Genomic DNA, 14,785 nt, shown 5'->3' with positions numbered 1-14,785 from the left:
GAGGCCTTTTCCAACCTCATTGATTCTGTGTTTCTCTGCTCTGTGATTCTGAGACCTTAGCAAAAGAATTGATTAGTTGTGTTCTTTTTTCCCCCCTGCATTTTAAGATAAATAGCTGCTACAATTGGTCAACAAAGTAACTGCTTACAATCACTCGAAGAAAAAATATTACCGCAAACTCTGGATTAATTAAAATTGATACCAGTAAGAAGACACAAATCACTTGCAGACTGGTTTATATATAGACAGATCCTCCAATTCCAGTGTTATCACTGGTAGAACTTTGACAGAGATAAATAAGCATAGATACAAAATATCATGGTGGGTCGCCTTTGTTAGAGCTGGTGTTTGCTGGGGATGTAAGTTGAGGTTCTGGTAATGCAATGTGGCAGGAAAACCCTCTGCTAGAAGCACATTATGCTGCCTGTTCATGGACATCCAGAAACTGATGGGCACCTGCTGTCTTCAGCAGAAGGCTGAGAAGAAGGTGTTACTAAAGGTATGAATAAAGGCAAGACAGAATTCAGGGTTAATTGCAAGACTTGAGTACATCTGGTACAGAGCTTATATTTGTTATTATTTCCCGGGTTTTTTTCTTCAATGAGCAAATGGGAGCTCTAGTTTTCAGCAAAAGTAAATTTCTCATGTATTGCTACCATGCATGTTTAACCACACAAAGTCAAAGTTGTCTCTCCAGTCAGCTGTGACATTTGTGAGAGAACAAAATCCCGTTATGAATTTTGATTTGCCTTCTTGCACCACAGATGTGTGTTTGAGTGAAATGTTGTCTAGTTATATGACAAGTGCCAGGAGGCCCCTTGTTTCAGCAAAGGCATATACAGAAAAAATTATTTTATCAAGAGGAGTTAAAGTTGTCACCTCAATTTATAAGGAGTTAATAAAGCAAGTCCTGATACTCTTTTGCCATGGAAATAGTACACTAAGGTTGATGATGTTACCATAAACAGTGACATGACCAGAATCACACCCATTTACAAGACAATTACAAATCCAAGAAATCAATGGAGAGCTCAACAAGCACTGGAACTTGAGATATATCAAAGTTCATGCTATGTTTGTAAATATTTAACCTTAAATTTAAAGAACTATGAGCTTTCAGTGGTGTGAAAAGGATATATGGTGCGAGAGTATTAAAAGCTGTCTGAGTTTATTCAATTTCCTTTGCCCATTCATGTGTTCCTTATGCATCTTTACTGGAACTTCAGTGATTATTTTCAAGTATGTGTTAGTCATAGAAATCAAATTTGTGTGATGAATGGCCATGGCAGAAGTGCTTCTGCTTTAATCCACAAAGGAGGAACCACTTCATACAATGAACTGCAAGAAAGTAACAAAGCTGGGAAGTCTAAGATGCTTTACCAAGCTGTAGAGAATTACACAAAAAAATACTCAGACAGATGTGAGGACCCACATTTTGCTTGTAGCATATCCCCAAGGAAGATCAAAGCTTGGTGCCAACAACTAAATTATTCATTGGGAATTATTCACTCAGCTTTAAAAAAGATCTGGAAGGAACGTACTGAATTTGCTTTTCTCCTTACCTTCCTGTGCTCCCTTCCATCAACCCAGTTGCTCTAAAAGTCACTTGTCATGCTCCACAAACAGATCCCAGCAGGGCTGGGACCGCTCCTTCTGAAAACTCTCCTAGAAGCCTTTGATAATTAAAAATGCAGTGATAAGGATAACACTCCAGGCTGCCAAAGAAATACCATATAGGAAGAGAAATGTCCTTCCTGGAGCCAGCAGACTGCCATATGAAGCCACTACGTGTAGACATCTGAGGGGGAAGGTCTCTGGTCAGCCTCTTCCTTCACTGCCATGCTCTCCTTAGGGTGAACTTACTGAAGGGTTCCCTACTAAATATTTGAGAAAATATTTTCTTTTTTCCCTCAATGAGGAGGTTTACAGAAAACATTGCTAGAAATCTGTCCAGGTTAGATGGACACCAGGTTAGAATATGACACAGGCTAGGAGAAGGATTGATTTCAAACTCATCTCTAATATGTTGATTGGCACATTTCCCTTGCCTTGCATTTTTTGGCAACTGTTCACTAAGAAAAGAGTGCTGCTCATGAGTGATATAAACCAGAGGCTCTGGCTCCATCCAAGTGCTGAAAGCTTCCCTGATTGAAACTCTGAATCATTTGTCTGTAGAGCTGTGCAAGCAACCCACAGGCTGCTCATTGCTAAGCAGTCTCACTCTCCAGATGACTTATGTCTGAACACTAATTAGCTTTGACAGACACTGCTATGGAATAAGAGGTGTCCTAAAAATATCATCAATTGTATGGACAAGAGTGAGATTGCACAAAACTTTCCTGACATACCGTCATTGCTAGAGGCAGAGATATTTCTTGGACACTTCTTCATGATGGTGACAATCACTGGAGTACAAAAATCCTTGCAAAAAATTGCACGCCTCTCCCACAGGTGTGAGGGTGAGACCTGGCAAAACAAGAATACCAGACCAGAGTCCCCTTGCAGAAGCTGCCTGGGCTGGGAAGAGAATTGAGGCTTCTTGTGTCCTCCATGCCAACCATGATGCAATGCCCAGCCTTTCAAGAAAATGCCCACTTTCAAGAAACCTCAGAAAGCCAGAAAAAGCTCTTGTAGGTACTTATGAGAAATGGAATGTCCAGAGAGGTAAGTGAGTAGCAAGGATTCCGGTTTACAGCTGCAGGCCATACTCACATACAAGAAATGTGAGTGGGAAGCGGGGTGGCTTCCCATCAGCAGCAGTGAATGGACTCTGAGCAGACCTACTGCCCTTGCATGGGGCCATCTGTCACACTGCTATTGCCTCTCTCAATTCTTAGATGAGGTTGGCCTGCTTTCTTCTGCCTCTCAACATCAGAAAGCCTCCTGTCTTCCATGTCCCCCTTCAGCCTGTGCAAGATTTCAGGAATCCTGGTAGCTGGCACCTGATATTTGGGAGGCAAAGCATCTCCTGCTGAGCTCTGGCCAGTGGGAGCTGACACCCAATGGCACTTCAAGTATTTCCCATCCATCAGCACCACTCTTCTGTTCTGAGCTCAGCAGGGACTGGGCAGCCTTGGACATGAGCTACTTCTGTCCTAAACAGGGCAGGTTCAACCAGATGTGGCATCGCCCATCACCCATGAGCAGCTGGACCAGCCCACAGCAGAGGGAATTTTGTCTTCCCCAGTACATACCCACCCAGCTATCACACTCCACACCAACCAAGCCAGGAGAGGAGTCCAGTTCCAAGCAAAACTCCAAACTCCCTCTACTTTATGAAATAGCCTGTAGCATTTAAACCTCTGTCAAGAAAACATATAGATTAAAGAAAAACCTGACATTAAATATTCCAAAAGCCGACCTCCGATGCTCTTCCACCGTATATTCTATTTAATTTATCATGTGAGATCTTAACTCTAATGGTGCACTGGGACGTTCCTAATTTAAAAACCCCTGAAGGTTAATAACTAGAAAAATAAACATGTCGTAACTCAAAGTATGACTTAATAGCAGCATAATAATTAACATTCAATAACCATCTTACTCAATTTGAAAGGCCTGGGTTTCATATTATGATTGTTTAATATTAATTTGACATTTACAAGATTATGGCCTCAGCAGACTCAGATATCATGAGTCCAGCTGAACACAGAGTCCCAATAGAGGGTGTGGAGTCTGCTAATGTGCATCACCGCTGCAGTTATGTTTGTTTTCTGGAAATGCATTATTCCTCAGTGCTGTTGCATGATCTGTTGGGCTCTGCTTGTGCTACTTGAGCTAAATCTGCACCTGGACATGTGAATTTAGAGAAATTAAGCAGCACTTTTCAACCAATTCAGGTTTTTTTCTTTTTATTATGGTATTCATTTAAAAGAGCCTGGGGGAAGTGATCTCTCATCGACAAGGCTAGTTCTTCTATAGTCAAGCTCTGTGTAGCTGTGCTAAAAAACTTTCAGATTTCGTTTTGCTTTGCATTTTTAACTTCCCACCTGCATTTATTGATAACTAGTACTGAATCTTTGTGCTGACAATATATTTCAATGAAGTAGCTCTAGATCCTAATGATTTATCTCTAGATTTGAGATCTCTCATTTGAGATAATCAAATTTCTTCTGAGCTTTTGTTTTTCCCTCTATGAATTCTCCAGCAGCCTACTGAGGAAAAGACTGTCTCTTTCCATTAGAAACCCTTGCTACCCACATCAATTAGGATTTATCTTCCCTGAACAGCATTGACCAACACCATCTACATTATTTCAGATGAGACCTGAAACCTTTGGTACATGATGCCTCGTATTTCTACAGATCATGCAATTTTCTTTTCCTCTGGGGAAGACTAGAGCACTGAAATCCTTTTCTTCTCAGTGCATCTCATTACACACTCACTCGGCTTTTAAATATGTTTTCAGGCCAATATATTGCAGCTGTCTTTATGGCCACCCAAGTCCCATTACAAAAATCATGACACAAACAGGGATAAGTGCTTCTGCGCAGGATTGTATGTAAGTGGCTAGGGATTATGGAGGGTCTGGGAATTCCAGTCTTTGCCCCATGCACTGCCGTTGGGTCTGAAAGGTGTGGTTGACCTTTTGAAACTTTAGTGAAAACCTCAGCACATCAAGTGGACCAGTTTTAGTGCCTCGAAAGTGAGGGTTTGAGGGCTCTACACTTTGAAGTCAGGCCCTGTGGGTCCTTTTAGGGCAGCACTGTAAGTGTTGCCTCTATCCTCAGAGACAGTCTGTGATGCAACAGGGAGCTGCATGTCCATTTCTTTAGGCCCACATATATCCCCCTGTGAAACCCCTTTCTCCTCACTGAGCCTCTGCCTTCCAGCCTCAGAACAGCCTCTCTGGCTGTGGACTTCATTCAGGTTTTGTTTGGTGGGATGTTGAGTGACTTCTGCTACACAATGCTTTAGGGCAGACAGCCAGACAAGTTAAACCCAATAATAAGTACCTGAATGTGAATGTCACTGAGAGTTGTCTATTCTCAGCTTCTGTCCTCAGACCTGGAGCCACCCAACCTAGTAAAAACAATTTATAAGTGAAGACATCCAGCCAAAGACAACTCATTAGAGCTTCCTCACCAGTGAGTGGACTAACACATGCAGCTCCAGAGGGCAGGTTACATACCCCATTAATCTTCCAATGGGATGAGTACTCTCTGGAGAGTTTGGGCTCTCTCCATTGGCTACTGCAGAATCCTAAATGACTATTTTAACATTGTCAGCAAATCTCAGCTTGAGCATTAGCATTGGGAGCTGCCCTCAATTGCCAGGGTTGCTGGTTGTACATGCTGTGAGATCAGGAAGCACCACTGCAGTGCTGTGTGTGCCTTTGAGGGTGCATGCAAACCACAGACCCAGGTCCTGGGGGCTGCTGACTACTCAGGATGCTTCCATTTGTTTACTGTTTTCTTCAGCCACCACTTGAGGCAAACCCAGGAGGAGACTAAAGTGATTATTCAGAAGGCTCCCATACAAAAACAAGGAAACCATACCAAGAGTGTCAAGGATGGGATATGCGAAGAGGTTTGTCATCCCCCTTGGACTGAGGAATAAAAATAGCACAGGCTGAAAATATAACATCTACTCTTGATCTGTCAAAACTATTTGTTTGTACCACAGTTGCATCTTGGATTTCCATCAGAGCTGTAGCTGACCCTGTGGTGTTAGACATTGTGCATATACCTTACTAGAACTGGGATCATCCTTCACTTCAGAGCAAAGTGTGGGCTCTAGGAAGAGGAAAGTGAAGAATACTTTCACAACTTGTTCACCTGGCTTTCAGCGCAGCACTGTAACCTCCCAAGCTACCACAGCTATTTCGGCACTGACTGCTGTGGCATGACCTAAGTAAGATGCATTGCTCACACTGAGGAGCTGACAATCCACAACGAGGTAGAAGAAACAGTGGTTTAAGATGGGAAAAAAATTATGCTCGCAGCAGTAAGATGCAAAGGCTTTTTGCATGTAGAATATTTACAGCAGTCAGTATGTTGGTGCTTGCCAGAGCGAGCTATCGGAGCGTAAAGAGTTCATCATTCAGTTGCTGTTCCATAATGTAGTCAGGGTAACAGTGTCATATTTAACAGAAGTAAATTTTGGAATAAAAAGGAAAATTAGTTTTATTCATTTCTGAATTACTGTTACAAGTAACTAATTTATAGGACCAGTAATAAAAACAGAACTGTGTTCACAAGGTAACATCTACAGTTCCAGAGGAGTACAGCCATTAATAAACAGAAGTGAGTGCAGAATTTTAAGTACCCTTCCTTAGTCCAGAAATATGTTCTGTGAAAACCTCACATAAGGGAGTGAGCAATTCAGCTCAGCCCATTAATTGCCTTAAATATCAGGGCTAGTAATCTGCAAATTAGATTATAAAACTTCATTGCACATAAACAAATGCCAAGATGGATTGCCTCTGCTTTCTTGGCAATTAGTTTGCAGAATAGTTACTGTATTTTATGCTTAACAGTATTAAAGAGCCAACAGTGATTTCACAGTAAAGCAACTTCATAATGAATATTGGTTTTATGAATCCTAAGTCCAGTCTTTTATGGTTGCCCATCTAACTCAATTTTTAAAGACACTTTTATTCTCCACTTGATCTAATCAGGTTCTCCCTATAACAGCTCTGGGCACCCAGGAACTGGGTCTCCAAACCCATGTAGGGACATTGCATGTCCAGTTTTCCACAGATGTGGTTTTTTCTATTTTCCTATTTTTTCCTCTTGCCAGGAACCCAAATTGGTGGGATATTGAGAAGGTGCCACATCAGCCAGAGATTTTTGGATGTCTGGTGTCTCTGACAAATGATGTAGACAGATAAGGCTCTGCCTGGAATGCTCTACACCTAGAAATCGGGTGGCCATAGAGCACATTATGCACAGTAGCTTTCATATTATGGGGAAAGAAAGAGCTAAATGTATTTAAATGCTGTTCTAGACCATAGCAATTAACAGGTAGGTCCACTGAGTGGCCACCCCTTCAGATCTGTGGGTATGAACAGTGACACAGGTCTGTGTACAGATCCATTTCTCGCCACTTCTTATTTGCTGGTTTCAAGTGTGGTACCAGACCTGAAGGAAGAAACTAATTTCTTTTTTAGGAGACCAAGTTTAACCCCTTGGAGAAACTGTTACTTGTGTCACTCTGCAGCTGGGAAGGTGGCTTCCCAGCCCTCCTCAGCTTATTGCAAGAGAAACACTGATTTTTCCCCATCCCCATGTTGGGCTTTGCCATTAAGGCAGCTTATCAAGTTCCTCGTCCTCACGATCTCTCAGCCGTGGGCCAGAGAGGTGACAGCTCTTAGGTGTGAGCATAGCACTGTGGTGACCCCAGAGAGCTCAGCATCTCCAATCACATTAGCACAAGGGACAACAAGATGTGTTTAAGCTCTCCCAAGACCCTGAGACTGCCTAATGAAGGGCCAGTGCTCTCCACAGTGCTGAGCAGTGAGGAGATGGAAAGCTCCATCTCCTTGTCCGCAGAGATTTTGGCATCCAACCAACCTGAAGTGATAAGATGAATCTGCAATCCAAAAGGCCATGCTGGGCTCATGCCAGGCTCTTCCAGAAACCCAAAAAGTGGAGGAAGGTGCAGATGAGAAATACACAAAAGACAATTGCCTCAGTCAAGCATCAAGAGGCTGGAACACTCCCAAATGGTGTGGGACACCATGGACTGATGCCCACAATGGACCAAGGGAGTGAGCTCAAACTCTTGTGACCCTGTGTTAACCCAGCTGACCTATCTGCTAAGCCACTCACAGACACCTCACTCTGCCCTGCAGAGCATGTGGGCATCACCTCTCAGGTGGAATTCCAGGGGGCTCCCTTGGATTTCGAGATGCGCAGAATACCAAGTTTATCTCCAGTCTTCATCACTCCAGAGAAGTAGCTCAAACCAAATATTTTGTCTCTGAGGTACCACAGAGGCTTTTCTTTAGAAGACATCTTCTTGTACATCATTAGAGTGTGTTCTGGGTGGTATCTCCCACTGAGTTTCAATAAAACATTTAACAGCAACAACAGGGTGGAGAAGGGAGAGCTGCCCTGCGCCCTCCTAAAGCAAAAACTTGAGAGATGCTGATGGTACACTTGGCTCCACATGCACATATAAACCTTAAGCTTTATAGTGCCATTCTGCTGCATTTTTGTTTCCTTAATTTTCCAGATTCAAATGTGGTGTTAATGCACTTTCTCCCCCGCCATCAGGCACAGCTGTTTAAGTCCTGGCTGCCTTGCACCAGCAGTTTAAACATGCAATTTCACTTACACAGGCAGCTGAAAAAACACACTTCACTCCTTCCAAAGCAAATACATGTGAAATAATATTTTACTCTGCATTTTCAGCTACACTGGGTGCCTAAATTAGAGTCTGCTGAGCTCAATACATTTTCCTACTGAAATTGAGGAGGATTTAGATCAGGTTCTCACTGAGAAAACAAATTCCAGCTCTTCTAGGTACACAGAGAGAGCTGGTAGCTCAGAGATGTGCATTTTACTTGGAGTGCCTTCCCTTGGATAAAGCAAATGCCTGTTAATTTCCACAAGATGTTGCCACTCAGTGAAGTACATGCTTGAGCTGAGGGTAATGTTACCTGCACGATATTGCACAGCCCCAGGCCTACAACATCTAAGTGCTCAGGTATGCAAAGGCTGTGCTGAGATGGAATATTCAGACCATGAATTTTGCACCATTATCACAACTTGACAGCTCTCATGTCCCCACTGTCCTCAGCAGAATGTGGAGTGGCATAGGTAGGAGTGTGGAAGAGCAGAGCAGAGCCTTCAGAGTGGCGTTAACAAAACACAGAGTCAAAGCTGGAAAAAAACCCGTTTTAGTTTGGGTCTGTGTCACCAGGGAATGACACTCCATTTGCATGACTAATACATGGGATTTTTAGAAGAGAACAGGAATACTTATCATTTCATTTCCTTGAGATCCCAACAAACAGTACTTCAATACAGTCTCTCCAAGGATCTCTGACATGGCTCAGGGCCCCCAGCTGGACTCCACGATCAGAAATACTCGTGCTCACCTTCTCAGTGGGGATCAACACCATTGCTTTTGTGTTCAACATGTTCCTTAGGGCCCCACTCCTCTCCTGGTCCACACAATGCATGAGACCATCAGGCTAAATCCAGAGTCATGGTGAACATCCTGATCCACCAAACCCCCTGAGCAGAGGATGTCTCCAGCCCCTCGAGGCAGATGCATCCTGATTACCCTGCTTGGGTTTAGTGACAGAGTCACTCTCTTGGCCTGTATTGCTTGTTAATCTGGGCAGACAGTGCACAAGTCATGGACAGCTGCATTTGCTCTTCTGCTATTTGAATTCTTATGGCTCCATGCAGGAGCAACCATAGAGACAAGATGTTGTGATAGCCCCATTTAGGTGCAACAGACCTAAAATTTTTTCACAACCTGTTTGAGTCTCAAAAAAATAAACAACCAAAACCCATCACAACCTGTTTGAGTCTCAAAAAAATAAACAAAACCCGCACACCAGTTTCAGTTGGCTCAACTACACTTTCCTTGGCCAGTGGGTTTTACCTGCCTGTGACAAACTGGCTGTCCTTAGGACGGAAGAGCCAAGCCCACCATCTGGAAATCAGGAATCAAGAAGCTGCGTGCCATCCATGAAGCCTATATCTCCTCTCTCCTGGCCAGGGAAATGCTAATATTCTATAACCCATTCAGATTCTTCCTTCAGGGTAATAGATTTTCCATACAAACATAAAATTGGGAACTTCTACCTAAACAAAGCTGTTTTCCAAGGCCAACAAGATGATAGACCTTTCAGTGATATCTCTTGATAACGACTCTTCCTTCTTTCCCAGAAACCACCGCAATTACCTCTCTCCACCCTCCCTTATTCCTTCATTTGAAATCTTCAAAGGATCTTCTTGTGGGTCAGTCTCACCTGGGACACACCTTAACAAGCACAGGTGCAGCTCTGTCCAAACACCACCGAGGCACCAGAGTTTAACAAGAGACCGGTAAAGTCAGTGAAGAGAGTCAGGAACTTCTCTGCTTTGCATCAGCAAACAAATGGTACCGAAAAGAGATATTGTTTCAAGCTAAGTGCAAGTGAATTCCCACTCTGCTCTGATAGGGTAAATAAAGATGTATGTGTTTTTGTTTGGAGGAAAAAAAATACTGTTGAATTTTATTTGAAAAAAAATTAATTAATATGAAAAGATTACTTTTGTCTTATGTTGACCTAAAATTCTCTTTCTACTTCTAAATTTAATCAAACAGAAAATCAAAAAAGTCAATTATGTGCTAAGCCTTGTGAGTGACACACACAGAAACAGGTGTTTGAACTTCAGCATCCTGGTTTGCCTTTCCTTCCTCCCTTTCTTCAGAAACAAAGAACACTGACTGTCTTCATCAAAATACAGTTAAATATACCAATTCTGCTAATGCAAATCTTTCCAAGTGTATTGTGTAATTTGAGGAGGTCTGCTTAGAAGTATGTGACCTTTTACAGTGCTAGATCTAAGCAAAATGAAAACAGTTTTTTTTACAGTCATTCAGAACAGCTCCTGGTGAATTAGATAATGACAATTTCCTTTAAAATGTCAGATTAACTTACAATCAATTTAGGGCTCCCAGCTTCCTTTGTGACTCAAGTGTTCTTAGGAAAGTTCTTATCAGACATCATATTTAATGCTATGTTTACTGCAAAGGAAATAAATAAAAGCCTGTATAGCTCAAATTAGGCAGTGATGTTTGTTAAACAGTAATGTGATGTACATGTTTTATGTTCTGGGAATACATCTAGGAAGCAATTTGTAGCCTCGATATTACCAATGGCTGAGTGATTGCTGCATCAGGGTAAGTACTGTGTGTCTTTTCACAAATAATGAGCCTGAATATCTTTATTGCTTTGCTAATTAATACGAAGTTTAGTTTAGGGCTTTAACATAGCATAAGGTGTCATGTCTTTTTTTAGCAAAAGAGTGCCTGAGTTTCCCTTATTGAGTTGTAAAGAGAGGAATATAATTTTTACAGCATTTCAAGGATGCTCTGTGGAAATCAATATATTGGGTAAAATTTTCTGTTTTGTTTTATCAGAGACGGTAAAATGCTAAAAGTGAAACAGGAGGGTCATGTCACTGCTATTGCTACTAGAGCCATTTAATAAGACAAACAAAAAAACCCCACAAGAACAAAAAAAAGCCGAAAAATCAGAAAGAAGAAGACAAAAATCAGATAGAAGTAGATAAAAGAAAATTTGACAACACTTTTTCAAAAGAGTGAAAAAAGTAATTGAAAGAACAAATGGTGAAAAGAGATCTTAGCCAAAAAAACAAAAATAGATTTTGACCATTGTTTTATTGAGAAACTCCCTTTGAAATCAGCTGCACCAGTAAGTCACTCTGAGCTCAGCTGACTCCAATCAGCATGGTTTGAAGGAGTTATAACAACCTATGTGTTTGTGTGTGCCAGAGAAGTAATAAGAGCAACACAAATAAAAATAAAATGAACTCTGGGAGATCAATAAAATGTAACCCTTTGACCCTGCAGATGATCACTATCCATTTTTTAGTTGGGTGGTAAAATCAGTACAATATGAGGTTTTAATCTGGCCATTACTGCTATCTTATATCTGTGAACTTGAGCATTAATTTGCCCACAGATCTATTTTTAAAGGTAGATATAGTACCTCTAGAGAAGAAACCAAATTCCCAAGTGGTATTAAAACTGGCTTTGGTAAGATTAACATTTGTACTCAAACTGTTACAGTTCTCAAATCTTATCTCAGGAAGAGAGGGCTCTGTCTTTTCTGTTAGAGAAAAAAAAAAAGAAAAGGCAAGATAACAAGCAATGGAGCAGATGGAGTAAATTTTCAGAGCTGTGTGTGGGAGTCAAGCATTCAGATCCCATTAACTAATATTGGAGTTGGAGGATCAGACTCCTACTCACCAGGCTTCAAAAACAACAGGTTCACATTTCTCCATTTCTCCAGTTTCACTTGTTTCTTACGATGCCATCCTGGCTCCTCTCTACCAGGCTGACATTTACACAACAGCACAGGGCCAAATGTGCCTTTACACTTGAGGCAGGGCTCAAGAAAACAGAAATGGAAATATGTGAAGAATAGATCTGAGTTTACATATAGACCACATGTGCTTATGGCTGTGGTATGAAAAAGGACCAATAATGTGCATGGGCTTCATCCCACAACCAAAACAGCCATGGAGCACCAGTATTTTGGTAAAGATGCTCCTAAAATTTGTACTTTACTGCTTTAGGACTCATGAAGGGTGAAAAGCAGGTAGATACACTCAGTACAGGTGTTCAGTGCAGTTCCAAGGTCTCTTTCATAATGCCTGGCTGTTTACACCAACCTTGCAACCCCTCAGCCATGAGAAATGGACTTTTCGGGTTGGTGCAAAGGCCTCTGTGAGTAAATGCATCTCCTACCACCTTCCTGGTATACCCAAGGGGAGCTAATGGGCACAGCTTGTTCCATTTTCATCCATCTCCTACATGCTGGAGATGTGCAACAGCCCCACACATTCAGCTGGGATGGGCACATGCTGTCCATGATTTGTCTCCTCCCCTGGGTCATCTCCACAGCATTCTATTTTGTGACTAAACATTCTCTTCTGCAAAATCAAGTTCTCTGTCCCTGATAGCTGTGGGAAACAACCATCTTCAGCTCCACTGTGTTTTATCACCATAGCTTTATTTTTAACTGACTTTAATCACCCAATTATTAAGAGTGACACAGCACTTACACCCTATAATTGCAATCTAATTAATTTCTGATCCCATAAATCATTCTTGTACATCAAGGATATGGTATCTGTGGACTGAATCTCTTATTTGCTCCACAGGGACACTCAGCAGCATCAGTTATGCACAAAATGCAGTAGAGAAGGAGAACAAAGCAGTTCCTGAAGAGGACATAGAGGGACGGTCTTCCTTCCCTCCTGCAAAGCTCAAAACACCTGCAGATGGGCAACAAAGGCCTGATTGCTACTGAGGGCACCCCAAAACACTGCACCTCCCATAGAGATCTGGGGAAAGCAGGAAGATACCTGGGATTGCTGTTTATTGCTATTTATTTCCCCATTTCTCTGCATGTAGAGGATTCAGCAAAGCTGACCAGACTCAGATTTTGGTGACCTGCAGCACTGTGACACATCTCACAGTCAGGTGTGTACCTGGTGCTGATCCTCTTCAGTCTGCACTGGGAAGGGAGCTGGGGTCACACCTTTAGCAAGGCACACTTCCAACAGGTTCCTCAGAAATAATGTCTTCGAGTAACATCTTAGAAATCTTTGAGAAGCATCTTAGAAGTCCTATCAAGTCCTGCTACCAGCAGGACTGTAAAAATACGAACCTGCACATGATTCTGGGAATTCTGTTGTAGGAGACATTGTGAGGACACTCTGGGTGCAGTCTCCTTCCCCACCTCAAAGGCTCTTCTGGACAGCTCTGATTATCAGAAGACACTTCTTCCTCTTCCTGACCATGGAAGGGCTGTGTACAAGAGATGTCTTGTCACTTCACATGCAACCAGAAATCTCCTTTAACTTTTATTCAGGTAAAGTGAAAAGAAATATATTTATTTACACACCTAAAAAAATAAAAACAAAGCAACAAACCCAATTGTAATTATCAGTTCTCATGAAAGACATAGCTAGAAGAAATGAAAGAACATATTTGAACAGTCTGGTCATAGGGAGGTTAATTCTGCCTGGTCTCTCTGTCTCTCTCCCCCACAGCATCCCAACTGCACAAACCATCCCGACACATCCTTTGTTAGGGGTGCAGTCTGAGCCTCATCCTTCAGAGAACGTGTTCCTGGTAGATGACACTAGATTTTATAGATCATTTCCTTTTTAGAGCCCTCAGGAGTATCTGGCCAGATTTACTCCTTCCTGTTGAAAGATATTTGTTTCTAATGTCTTCAGAAGGAAAAGACTGATGTGTTTTTAATAACAACAAGAATTGCTCCACTTGTTTGGAGATGCCAGCACAGCCTTGCTAGTGCAGATGTCACATCCTTGACAGTCCTGGACTCAGGGAAGGAAAATTCCCCCTCCTTTCTCTCTGTATGATGTGTATCCATGTTCTGAACCTTATTTTTGTATTCACCTGCACAATACCAAACAGAATATCAACATTTAAATGCAGTGACAAAGGTGACTGACTACAAATACCCTTTTAGGACTGTAGGAGTGGTCAACAATCCCTCCATCAAAACACGGGAAGTGGAAATGAGGAGGGTGTTTTGACTCGGCCTGGCAAAGCAAGCAGATGTTGTGGAGTTCAACAGAAGCTGTATTTTCAACATGAGACATAACTCCAGAAGGACATGGGCTGTGATCTCATCCCTGGAGAAAGGTGATCACCTGAATTTGCAAACAGAGCACAAACAGCAGGTGGGAAACCCTCCTGAGGAGTAAAGTTGAAATACTGCTCTGTGCAACTGCATCCCCACAGCCTCAGCCTGAAATTTTACTGATGTGGGTGCAAGAACATCCATCAGTCACTGCACCACTGTAACACAACTCAGGGCCTCCTGTGTCAGCCCATGGTGGCTGTGCTGCTGCAAACTTGCTCACTCCAGTCACATCCAATGAAATATGATGGTCTCAGTGAAATTTATTTTGCTTCCCTTGACTGGCTGATCAGTGCTCCTAGCAAATCTGACAGCTTCAACCATCATCAATTATAGCTTTCACTATGCAGTGACTCCTGCTGTGCCACACTTTTTATTACAGAGACCTTTGAAATCTACTGTATTTAAAATTGG

This window comes from Corvus brachyrhynchos, unplaced genomic scaffold (genome assembly GCF_000691975.1).
Source record: "Corvus brachyrhynchos isolate BGI_N302 unplaced genomic scaffold, ASM69197v1 scaffold307, whole genome shotgun sequence".
Taxonomy (NCBI): Eukaryota; Metazoa; Chordata; class Aves; order Passeriformes; family Corvidae; genus Corvus; species Corvus brachyrhynchos.
The sequence above is the reverse complement of the archived record's forward strand: the minus strand, read 5'-3'. Positions refer to the sequence as shown.